General features: G+C 42.6%; 1 non-coding gene across 1 annotated transcript; it reads right to left on the bottom strand.

Annotated features, from left to right (window-relative positions):
• Positions 1 to 3,405: 3,405 nt before the first annotated feature.
• LOC111762129 (U6 spliceosomal RNA) lies at positions 3,406 to 3,512 on the bottom strand. The gene has a single exon (XR_002795321.1). It is a non-coding gene; the product is annotated as a U6 spliceosomal RNA (small nuclear RNA).
• Between the last annotated feature and the right edge of the window lie 8,358 nt (positions 3,513 to 11,870).

Raw genomic sequence — 11,870 nt, forward strand, 5'->3', positions numbered from 1 at the left:
GGTAATTAGCTCTGCCCTCTGAACTGAGGTCCCGGGGAAAGAGCTTGGGCTTCTAGAGTTTCAAATGGAGGGAACACAGCATAGCCTGCCCTTCCCTAATAAAACTGCTTCCATCTGTGAACCACTCAAAGGCTGGATTTGCTAGAGGCTCACCCTTTAAATTTGGCCTGCTTAAGTCTCAAGGCAGGGTTGGAGAAGGGGGCCCTCAGGATATGCCCTTGGGCCCTCTGCCGGTAGCAGGGCTGTTGGGTTGAGGGTCTGGCACACCCTTAGTTGCACCTCAGGGGTCTCCAGTGATTGAGCCTGGTATTTAACTAACTGGCTGCCTGTGAGCCATTGGTGGGCCCTGGCTTCAAGCACATCTTTCACCTGGTGTGGAGTGAAGTCTGTGAAAGGTTCCCCCCAAGATAATTTGGCGGCTTGTTCACAAATTGCCCCCACTGCTCTCAGGCAAGGTTTCCATCCCTGCGCTCTGTTATCCAGGGATTTGGAGAAATAAGCTATTGGTTGAGTATTGGACTAACACTCCTAGAGCCACTCCCTTCTTCTCAGGGACATTCTGAAAGAAAGGCTTGTTTAGGTTAGGAATGCCTACGGCTGGATGTGGACCACTGACCATGTGATGCAGCAACACTCAGAGATGTATTCACCAAGTGCAACGAATGTCCCATGATGTTGGAGATGGTTCTTATGGGAGAAGTGGGATGAGGGGGGTGGAGGGGGTATATGGGGACCTCATATTTTTTTAATGTAACATTAAAAAATAAATAAAGACAAAGAGAATTTTAGTAAAAAGCCTGTTTTAGGACATGGAAGGCAGTTTCCTGGTCTGTTCCCGTTCTAAAGGATGGTTATTAGCCCCTGCAATAGCACTGTACAGTGGCCGGGCTCTTTTGCCAAAATCTTGGTATCCACAGTCACCAGCCATCCCTAAGAATACTAGTGATGGGTTGAACTCTTTCTGGGAAGAGAGCCCTTTCCCTTAGAGTGAGTAGAAATTCTAAATAGGAACTTTCTGCTGAGAGATTTGTGCCTTAAATGTCAACACTCTGTAGCCCCTATCAGCTAGAAATTAAGGACTGAAATGGTGTTGGCATCGGAAATTTCCTTTGTTGGACTGCAAAGCATCCACATGTTGTAAGAGGGAGGCAAGTGGAGATCAGCTAGGTCCTGAGCTAAGGCATTCCCCAAAATATGGGGTCTGACTCGGAACCCTTGAAGCAACATGGTCCACGTAAGCAGGTTTTAAAGTTGGACTCCTGCCATTCAAAGGCAAAAAGGAACTGGGAGCCCAGCTGGAGTGGAATGCGGAAAAAGGGGCCTGAAGTAGCAGAGTGTAAAGCTTAGGTACAACTGGATGGATCAGTATAACGAATCTATTAATTGCTCTTCAGTCTTGACCCAGCCAGTAAGTGGTGCCATTGGGCTTTGTTACAGAAAGAATGGCATGTTGCAAGGAGATTGGCAGGGGATTAGTATTCATTCTCCAAGAATTTTTAAATCTTGGGCTGGAGGCCTTTAACAGTTAACTCCTTAAGTGGGTACTGCTTTCTCTAAGGGTAGGGCTGGTTCGTATTATAAGGGATGGAAACTGAGAGAATCCAGAGGGCCCATTGGGGTACCCCAGAGTCCCAGACAATAGAATTTACTTTATTTATTTATTTATTTTTATTTTTCTATATTTTGGAACTCTTCCCAGTTTATTAAGTTGTCTTTAAATTTTTGGACATTCTGTTTTCTTACATTTTTTCTGTTTTCAAATCAATACCATAATTTTGATTACTTGTACTTCTGTTTTCTTTTGATTCCTTTTTTTTTTTAAGATTTCTTTCTTTCTTTCTCTCCTCCCCCCCGCCTCCCCCGTCTGTTCTCTGTGTCTATTTGCTCTGTCTTCTTTGTCCGCTTCTGTTGTTGTCAGAAGCACAGGAGTCTGTGTTTCTTTTTGCTGAGTCATCTTGTTGTGTCATCTCTCCGTGTGTGTGGCACCATTTCTGGGCAGGCTGCACTTTCTTTCGTGCTGGGCGGCTCTCCTTACGGGGCACACTCCCTGCATGTGGGGGTATCCTACATGGGGGACACCCCTGCGTGGCAGGGCACTCCTTGCGTGCATCAGCACTCCTTGCGCCCATCAGCACTGCGCATGGGCAAGCTCCACATGGGTCAAGGAGGCCCGGGGTTTGAACCGTGGACCTCCCATGTGGCAGACAGATGCCCTAACCACTGGCCAAGTCCGCCGCCCTCTTTTGATTCCTTATTGTTTTCTTTTCCTATTACTTTTTTTTCCTTCTTTATTTTTTTTTAAATGTTACATTTAAAAAAATGAGGTCCCCATATACCCCCCACCCCCCTCACCCTACTCCTCCCACATCAACAACCTCTTTCATCATCGTGGGACATTCATTGCATTTGGTGAATACATTTTGGAGCACTGCTGGTTTCCTGGGGTATGGCTGTTGATGTGACATCTAGTTCCTTATCTAGGACCATGGCTAAGCACAAGGCTCCACATTCTTCTTTTTTTTTTTTTTTTTAAGATTTATTTATTTATTTAATTCCCCCCCCCACCCCTGGTTGTCTGTTCTTGGTGTCTATTTGCTGCGTCTTGTTTCTTTGTCCGCTTCTGTTGTCGTCAGCGGCACGGGAAGTGTGGGCGATGCCATTCCTGGGCAGGCTGCACTTTCTTCTCACGCTGGGCGGCTCTCCTCACGGGCGCACTCCTTGCGCGTGGGGCTCCCCCACGCGGGGGACACCCTTGCGTGGCACGGCACTCCTTGCGCGCATCAGCACTGCGCATGGCCAGCTCCACACGGGTCAAGGAGGCCCGGGGTTTGAACCGCGGACCTCCCATATGGTAGACGGACGCCCTAACCACTGGGCCAAAGTCCGTTTCCCCACATTCTTCTTTTGAGCACTGGGCTATGGGCGTCTTAGAAGTTTTATTTACCCCTACTAGTTAGATGCATGCCCGCAGGGTACAAAGTAAGTCCCATCCCAGTAAGGGGGTAGGGTACTTAGGGAAAATTAAAAATTTATGGCTACTATTAGATTTCCTATTTGACTAAGGAGAGTCTCAGTATAAGATTTAATTTAATTTAATTTAATTTTTCCAAGGAGCAATGATTTCTTTTATTGGTAAAGTGATAGAAATAATAATCATAGCACAAAGGATTCTCATTACAACTGTGTTCATAATCATTCCTAGGCCTTTCAGTGGACAGAACTAAGAAATAAATATCTATTTTTTCTAAATGAAATTACACCATGAGTTCCTAATGATATTTCCAATTCAAATGTAGTATTGCAGGGCTTTCCTTAATTTCATTGATTATATATTTGTATCTTATGCTGAAAATCTTGACTCCTTATTTTTTTAAATTTTTTGTCTTTATTTTCTTAATGTTACATAAAAATATGGAACGCTTCACGAATTTGTGTGTCATCCTTGCGCAGGGGCCATGCTAATCTTCTCTGTATCGTTCCAATTTTAGTATATGTACTGCCGAAGTGAGCACTAATTTTAGATTTACTATCAACTCCCACTACCAGACAGGTTTGGGAAGAGGAAGGTTTGGAGTGACAGGTCAGAACTGAATAGGTGGCTCCCAAATCATTTAAAAAGTGAATATTCTTACCTGCCATGTCAAAGGTCCCTGAGGCTCCTCCAGGTTGGTGTCCCATGGAGTTGTCCAAGGAGCCACTTTTTGCCCGGGTCCCATTAGTCCTCCTCAGTCATTGCCAAAAGGGGCTGTGGTGGTGCTCCACCCCTCATCTGGGATTCCATGCACTTCTGAGCCTGTTTTCCCTCTTGGGGGGCAGGGACTGGGGTCTCCCTGTGGGGTTGCAGTGATCTGGGGCAATCTTTCTTCCAGTGGCCATACTCCCCACAGTTGAAGCAGGATCTCGATGCTTTGGAGCCCGAGCCAGGGTGACCCCGAGGCAGCATGTCACTGTCCATGGCAACTGCTATAAGGTAAGCCTTCTGCCTGTCTCTCCTTACCTTCGACTCCTCGATGGTCTTGTTGTGGTTGGTGAAAATGGAAAAAGCTGCTTCTAAAAGAGAATTCAGGGAAGCAGATTTGGCTCAATGGATAGAATATCTGCCTACCACATGGGAGGTCCAGGGTTCAAACCCTGGGCCTCCTGACCTGTGTGGTGAGCTGGTCCACGTGCAGTGCTGACGTGTGCAAGGAGTGCCCTGCCATGCAGGGGTGCCCCCCGTGTAGGGGAGCCTCATGCACAAGGAGTGCGCCCCGTAAGGAGAGCTGCCCTGCGCAAAGAAAGTGCAGCCTGCCCAGGTGTGGCATTGCACACACAGAGGGCTGACACAGCAAGATGATGCAACAAAAAGAGACACAGATTCCCACTGCCGCTGACAAGAATGCAAGCGGACACAGAAGAACACACAGTGAATGGATACAGAGAGCAGACAATGGGGTGGGGGGAGAAAGATAAATAAAAAATAAAATCTTAAAAAAAATAAAATAAAAGAACTCATCAGAGTTTGAGGTCCTAGTGCTAGCTTTTGGAACTTCCTCCTAATACCTGGAGCTGACTGGCCAATAGGTTTTTAACATAATCTGTCCCTCTAGTGAGTCTGGATTAATCACAGCTCCCACTAATCTCCCTTGGAACAGGGTAGGGTTTTCCTTTTCTTCCTGCTGTTTATGATAGTTAACAGGCTTGATGATACACTTTCTCATTCTTGCTAATAAACATGCTATCATATGGCCTCTTTGCCTTAGGTCTGCTTGTCCCCTTTGGTAGTCCTAGTTAGGGTCAGTATTTGGAACTGCCATGGCCCTACAGCACGTTGCTGAGGCTCTTGGGCCGCCATCTGACTGGTATGTCTCCCGGCCTCCTCCCAAATGCAGCATTTTTCTTCAGGAATACTGCATGTGGCTAGGATATCTCCCCATGTTAGCTCAAAATTTAAGGCCAATTGCTGGAATTCCTTGGTAAATTTAGCTGGGTCCTTTGAAAATTGCCTCAACTGTTTTTCACATTGAACTAAATCTGTCAGGAAAAAGGGGACATGGACTCTAATTGTTCTGGCATCTCCATTTGCTACTTCCCTTATTGGGTAGAGGCTGTTCTCGGGTCCCTTGGTGGAGTGAAAAGTAGACCCACTGCTGATGACGCCTGCCGGTCTAGCTATGGGAGCATCAGGTGGGGGTGTGGAGGCTGTGGGTGGAAGTGGGCCCAAGGAACCTTAGATTCAGGGGCTTCAGGTTTGGGAACCTCAGACTCGAGAGCCTCAGGTTTGAGAACTGGGTTACAATGCAGGGGAGAACAGAGAGGATCATCTAAGATATCACTTCCTTTTCAGGTTCTCTCTGCTCAGGTTCTTTTTTTTTTCTGCTCCTTTTTCTCTGGTTCTTTCTTTTCCGGATCTTTTTTCCTCTGGGCCTCTCTTTTCTGGGGTGACTTCACTTCCTAAGCATAACACAACCTGCAAGACCCCTTTAAACCTGTGTTCTGCTATAGCGCCATAAAGAGTTGGATGTGTGGAATCTCTGACTGCTTCTCTTCCCTTTTTACACAGGAGGTCTAAGTGCAAGATAGCGTTACAGGTCAGAGTGCTGCTGGCAGGCCATTGCTGGCTGTTTTCGAGGTGGTATTATGGCCATACAGTGTAACAGATCAGTTTCTTTTTTCTCAACCCTTCAGCGGGCAAGGTTGTCCGGTTCTTGAGAATACACCCCAGTGGGGAATCTTCTGGTCTGCTAGAGGCTGCACCCATTATTTTAGGGAAAAATGGAGAAGAGTTTGTCAGCCGACCTGGCATCCCAGACTCTGGGCCTGACTAAAATTTACCTTCCAAACCAAAGCTCCCAAATTGCTCAGACCTTGGGAAAAGTTTGGAGCTGCTGCTCTGGTTCTCGGTATCACAAGGGCTCAGAGCTGTGCCATCAGGCATCGCTATGGCAACATAGGTCTTAGGAGATGTCTGGACCTGGTTTCCTGACCAAAGTTACCATGCTGAGTTATTTCCCTAGGGAAGGAGCTGGCTTGAAACTTTTCTTTTGGTCTACTCTTGCAGAGGTCTTAGGAAGTGGTCTCATTTTATGGCCACTGCCAGGGAGTTTGGCAGTTAAACCAGACACAACAGTCCTTTAAGAGGTTAAAGATTAATTGTTCTGTCTCTATGAGCTTGCCTACCCTCTAATATTTTCTTTGTAGTTACCCTGGGGTTTAAATTTAACATCCTGTAAGAATGTTGTTTTCTTTGATACCAAATTAACTTTGATAGCATACAAAAACTATGTTCCTATACATCCCCATGCCCCTACCTTTATGCAGTTCTTGTCATAAAGTACATGTTTATTCATTGAGTCCCAAATCACTGATTTATCTTTGCACTTTATGCATTTGCCTTTTAAATTCTGTAGGAAGTAAAGAGTGGAGTTACACACTAAAAATACAAATTTCTTCATGCAGCTTCCATCTACTGTCTATTGTCTTTTCCTTTCAATCTACAGAACGTTCTCTGGCATCTCTTAAAGACCCTGTCTAGTGGTAATGTATTTCCTCAACTTTTGTTTATCTGGGAATGTCTTAATCTCTTCCTCATATTTGAAAGACAATTCTGCCAGAGATAGATCCTTGGTCAGAAGTTATGTGCTTTCAGCATTTTAAATATATCTTGCCACTTTGTTCTTGTCTCCATGACTTGCAAAGAGAAATCAGCGCTTAATTTTATCAAGGCATGTCAGAATTCTCTCTTTATCTCTGGCACTTAACAGTTTGATTATTTTATACTGTGGTATGGGTCTATTTGGATTTATCCTATTTGGAGTTTGTTGAGCATCTTGGATGTGTATATCCATGTCTTTCATTAAATTTGGGAAGTTTCTGCCATTATTTCTTTGAACATTGTTTTAGTTTCCTCATTGCTAAAGCAAACACCATGCAATGGGTTGGCTTAAAAGTGGGAATTTATTGGCTCATGGCTTTGAGGCTAGGAGAAGTCCAAAATCAAAGTGCTATTAAGGTGATGCTTTCTCCTAGAAGACTGGCATCCTGGGACTGGCTGCTGGTGATTCTTTGTCCTTGGCTTTTCCGTCACATGGCAATGCATGTTAGCCTTTCCTCTCTTCCCCTTCTCTTCTGGGTTCTGTTGATATCCAGCTTCCGGCTACTCCCACTGGCTGTCTGTGACCTTCCCTGTAAGACCTTTGGTAATAGGATTGAGATTCATCCTAATTCAGGTGGGCCATCCCTTAACTGAAGTAACCTCAACGAAAGGTCCTATTTACAAGAGTTCACAATCGCAGGAATGGATTGAGTTTAAAAAAATTGTTTTTCTGGGCTACATAGCACCAAATCACCATGTTCTCTTTGCCCTTTTCTCTTTTCTCTCCTTATGGGACTCCTTTATTGTGACTATTGGAGCCTCAGTTTCCTTGCGCTCTGTTCAATTTTTTTTCATTTTTTCTTCTTTCTGTTCCTCAGACCAGATCATTCTGATTGTTTTACCTTCAAGGCCACTGGCTCTTTCTTCTGCCAGCTCTGATCTGCTCTTGAACCCGCCTAGGGAATTCCTGTTTTTTTATTCTTGAACTCTCTTCTCCCTTGGTTCCCTTGATACCAGGCATTGTGCATCTTATCTGTTTACTCTTCTTTTTGTCTTAAATTACTTTTTATCCCAGGATCTTATTTTGAGTATTTATGATAGGTGTCTTCATTTCATATCAGTATCTTTATATCTTCATATCAGCCTTGGTTTCTCCTCTTCGAATACAGAATTCTCTAGTGTTAGAACCCTTCATTGCCTCCTAAAGGGCGTTTGAGCCACCCAAGGTTAAGATTTCTTTTTAAGATCTAGAGAGGAATGAAAGATGCAATCAGGCATTTTTTTTTTTTTAAGATTTATTTATTTATTTTCCCCTCTTCTCCCCTTCCTGCTGATTTTGCTGTGCTATCTTCTCTTCTCATTTTCTCTCCTCTAGGATTCACCAGAATTCAATCCTGGAGACTTCTGATGTGGAGAGTTTCCCCGTCAATTGCGCTACCTCAGTTCTTGGTCTCTGCTGCGCTTCACCTTGACTCTCCCCTTGTCTCTCTCAATGCATCATTTTGCTGCATGACTCACTGGCACAGGCACTGGCTCACCACATGGGCACTTGCACAGGCACTGGCTTACTGCACGAGCACTCTTTTCTTTTCTTCTTTTTCACCAGGAGGCCCCAGGGATCGAAGCTGGATCCTCCCATATGGTAGGCGTAGGCTCTATCACTTGAGCCGCATCTGCTTCAAAGTCAGGCAGTTTTAATGTTAGGAAGACAGTCTTTGATAATGTGGGATCTTTTTGAGTATTCCATTAAATCTTTCAAAGGGGTTGGATGTCAAAATTTAAACAAATGAACCTGACCTTCCAAGACTTCCTGTGACAACAACCACCCTTTGGCATTCCACATACATGTAGTCAGAATGAGGAGGGCTTTGATTTCTAACAATATCACATTTGCTGTAATTATGTCCAGATGGTTTGTTCAATCCCTTTTTTCTTTCTTGTAAGATAAATATCTAGCTGCCAATCATTCTTCTTGATGGTGATGTCATTGGTGGTATTAGTGGTGGAGAGTTGGGGTGCACTATTCACTATAGACTTTCAGTGAATTGTCCTGTTTTTAGCCCTCCGTCATACCTGGTTTCTCCAACTTTAGGTTCTACTGAGAAAATTAATACCATGCTTGGCTTAATTCCCTTCTTGCAGTTTGTGGCTAATTCTGTTCTACTTCATTAGATGCTAGTCTTTTAATAACTTTTTTTCTTTCTGAAATCTGTTGAAATTTCTCATGTTGGTGGCCCCCTCTGAATTCTCTACATTGTTGTGGATTTATAGGCTTAAACAATCACTTTACTATAATTTTAATATATTGAAAGGCAGAAGAGACAGATATGTGCATGTGCTTGTTTTTAAAAAAATTTTAGCTCCTATCTTGAATCAGAACAGTAACTATACTATTGTGAATGTGATTTTTTCTACTTATAACAGTTAGAAGATTTGCTTGGATGTTCCAGGTATATATTAATGTAATACAATTCACTCCATGTTAAATAATGACTCAAAGTCCATTGTTTTCTTAATATTAATGGGAATTTTTTAAACCATTCTGTATGTTTAATATGACATTCACTGTTTCAGTCACATTATTATCCCTTTGTAGGTGATAAATTCTTCTTTTTGAATGCTGGTAGGCATTATTCCTTATTCTTGAAGTTCAGGGAGTTCACCAAAAACCTCAGCATTATATTTTCATTTCAGGAATTTTAGAAAGGATAGGAAAGGATATTTGATGAATCTGTGCTTATGACAACCTTCTTTCCCAGAAGCTCGTCTATTCTTTAAACACCACTGTTAACTTTTCTTTCATTTTTAGGGTCAGCAGTCTGGGTTTTTTTTGGTTTAGGTAGAATTAATCCTTTTTCTGTCAACTTTATCAAAAATGCTTCCAGTGTCTAACAAAAGTCCAACATTTCTGGATCTCTTACACTCTCTGAGACCCTTCATTTATTAACAGGCAAACACCAAACTAGACCTTGGCATTTTGTCTCCCTCAAATTTTTTATTTCAGTTCATTATAACATTCTCCTATTCCATATCTCCACAACCATGGTACACCATCTCTACTTTGCTTAAGTTGGGTTTAATTTACCTGTATGTTTTGTGAGGTCTCCTACCCACACAACAGACAGTACATTGTCTCTCTCAATATTTATAAACTTGCCTAAATATAATGTCTTAATCTTACCAATGACCTTTGTTAGTGTCCCATCATTTGAGGCAAGAGGACCCAACACTTAAAAAGTGTTTTTTTGTGTGCTTTGTCACTTAAACCAAAGACCTTCATTCCCTGGAATTCTCATTCTTAACAGACTGAGGGCTACTTTGTTGGAGACAAGACTATTCTTCAGTGTTTTCCAGAGTCCTGAAACAGTGGTAAGGATGTGGTAAGTATTATTTGGGGCAGGGAGGAGGAAATCCCAAGGTCAAATATATTCAGAATATACTGCACAAATCTTCTTTTTGGAATTTCAAAATGTATAGACATCTTTCAGACATTTCAGAATGTGTGGTGGTGATGGGAGAACTGTTTAACTTTAAACTAATTGGTCATATAATTCTTTCTTGCAGGATCTCTTGGGAGCTAATGTTCCAGAGAAAATCATTTTTGAAATATTGTTGTACACTTTTATTATAGCTTACCAACAATCTCATTTTCTGTCTTCTCTCAGAATTTCAATTCAGCCATTATTTTTACATGAACACGAACCCTCAGTTTTTTGTTTGGAGTACAATTCTGCCCCTAGACTATAAATATTTGGTGCTGGCACAATGTACTTTTTTTTCTGGACTTCTACTTAAACCATATTTACTTGTTTAATGTTTGGTTCAAAATTCTCCACATCAAAAAAAAAAATTCTTCACATTAATCTGTTGTTGCCTGTATTGCTAGTCAGATAAATCCATTAGTCTTCATTATTTGGTCTAAACTCAGCTCTTAGTTGTCTGCCTAGATATTCCTTCTTGGGAATTTCATTTATTCTCTGTTTCAAATAGAATCACTGTTCTAGGAAAAGCATATTTCCTACTCCAATCTCATCTCAGTTCTAGTACCTACTTCTCAGCACCTTCAGTTTTGTTTCTTGAACTCAGATTAACTAACTTTTGTTGAAATTGTCAGTTTTTCCTTAGGGGGAACTATGCATAATCACTATGGAACCTACTGTGAAACTTCAGCATTCACATAAGCAAACTAAATCCAGAGAACTTATTGTTGTGGGAAAACAGTAAGGAACATGGTTTGAAGTTGAAACATTTCCATAACGCAGACAAAAAGTGCAGGCTTAGGAACACTGGGCCTTGACTAGATGAAACACCATCTGGTCAGCATGAAAAAATGTTTGTGTGAGGTGGCGTTTGAACTTTGTATGGCCTGTACCTTATTATTGTAAATATTGCACCTGTCCCATATTATAGTAAATAACAAACAGCTGCTTGTTAGTCCCTAAATAAATACGATGTGGAAACTAGGGTTGAGGCTCTCAGTTTCAGAAGCTGTGAGTCCCCTGGTCCCATATTTATTTTCTCTCATGTTTTTCTGTCCTTTTATTTCTTCAGTTCTGTGTCACCTTCCCTTTGTGCAAACCTATTGCTGAGCTGGTCTCAGCAACTTATTTTATTGCTATTGGTTTCAAAATAAATGAATCAAAACCACATCCACTATTGTATCATCAACTGCAGTGAAAATGACTGGATTTAAACCCACAGTTTAGCATTATATTCTGGGGGAAAAAAAAGAACTGATATTTAACAGCCATCCTCATCCCTTGAGCTTTGAGAATGGTACTGGGAGTATATGCATTTGTCTTAATTCCAGCTGGGATTTCAGAGCTGCCTTTGTATTGGAGTGAAATCTACTACATAAGGGGGTAGAAAGAGCATATATCTCTTTTTATAAATGGGAAGGAAATATAATTCCTTGTTTTATTTTATTTTTTTCCCCTATCCCCTCCTCCCCCCCTCCCCCCAGTTGTCTGCTCTCTGTGTCCATTCCCTGTGTGTTCTTCTGTGACCGCTTCTGTCCTTATCGGTGGCACAGGGAATCTGTTTCTTTTTATTGTGTCTTGTGTCAGCTCTCTGTATGTGTGGCACCATTCCTAGGCAGGCTGCACTTTCTTTCATGCTGGGCGGCTCTCCTTACGGGGCACACTCCTTGCATGTGGGGCACCCCTACATGCACCCCTTCAGTGGCATGGCCCTCCTTGTGCACATTAGCACTGCGCGTGGGCCAGCTCCACACTGGTTAAGGAGGCCCGGAGTTTGAACTGCAGACTTCCCATGTGGTAGGCGGATGCCCTATCCA

This window comes from Dasypus novemcinctus, chromosome 5 (genome assembly GCF_030445035.2).
Source record: "Dasypus novemcinctus isolate mDasNov1 chromosome 5, mDasNov1.1.hap2, whole genome shotgun sequence".
Lineage (NCBI taxonomy): Eukaryota > Metazoa > Chordata > Mammalia > Cingulata > Dasypodidae > Dasypus > Dasypus novemcinctus.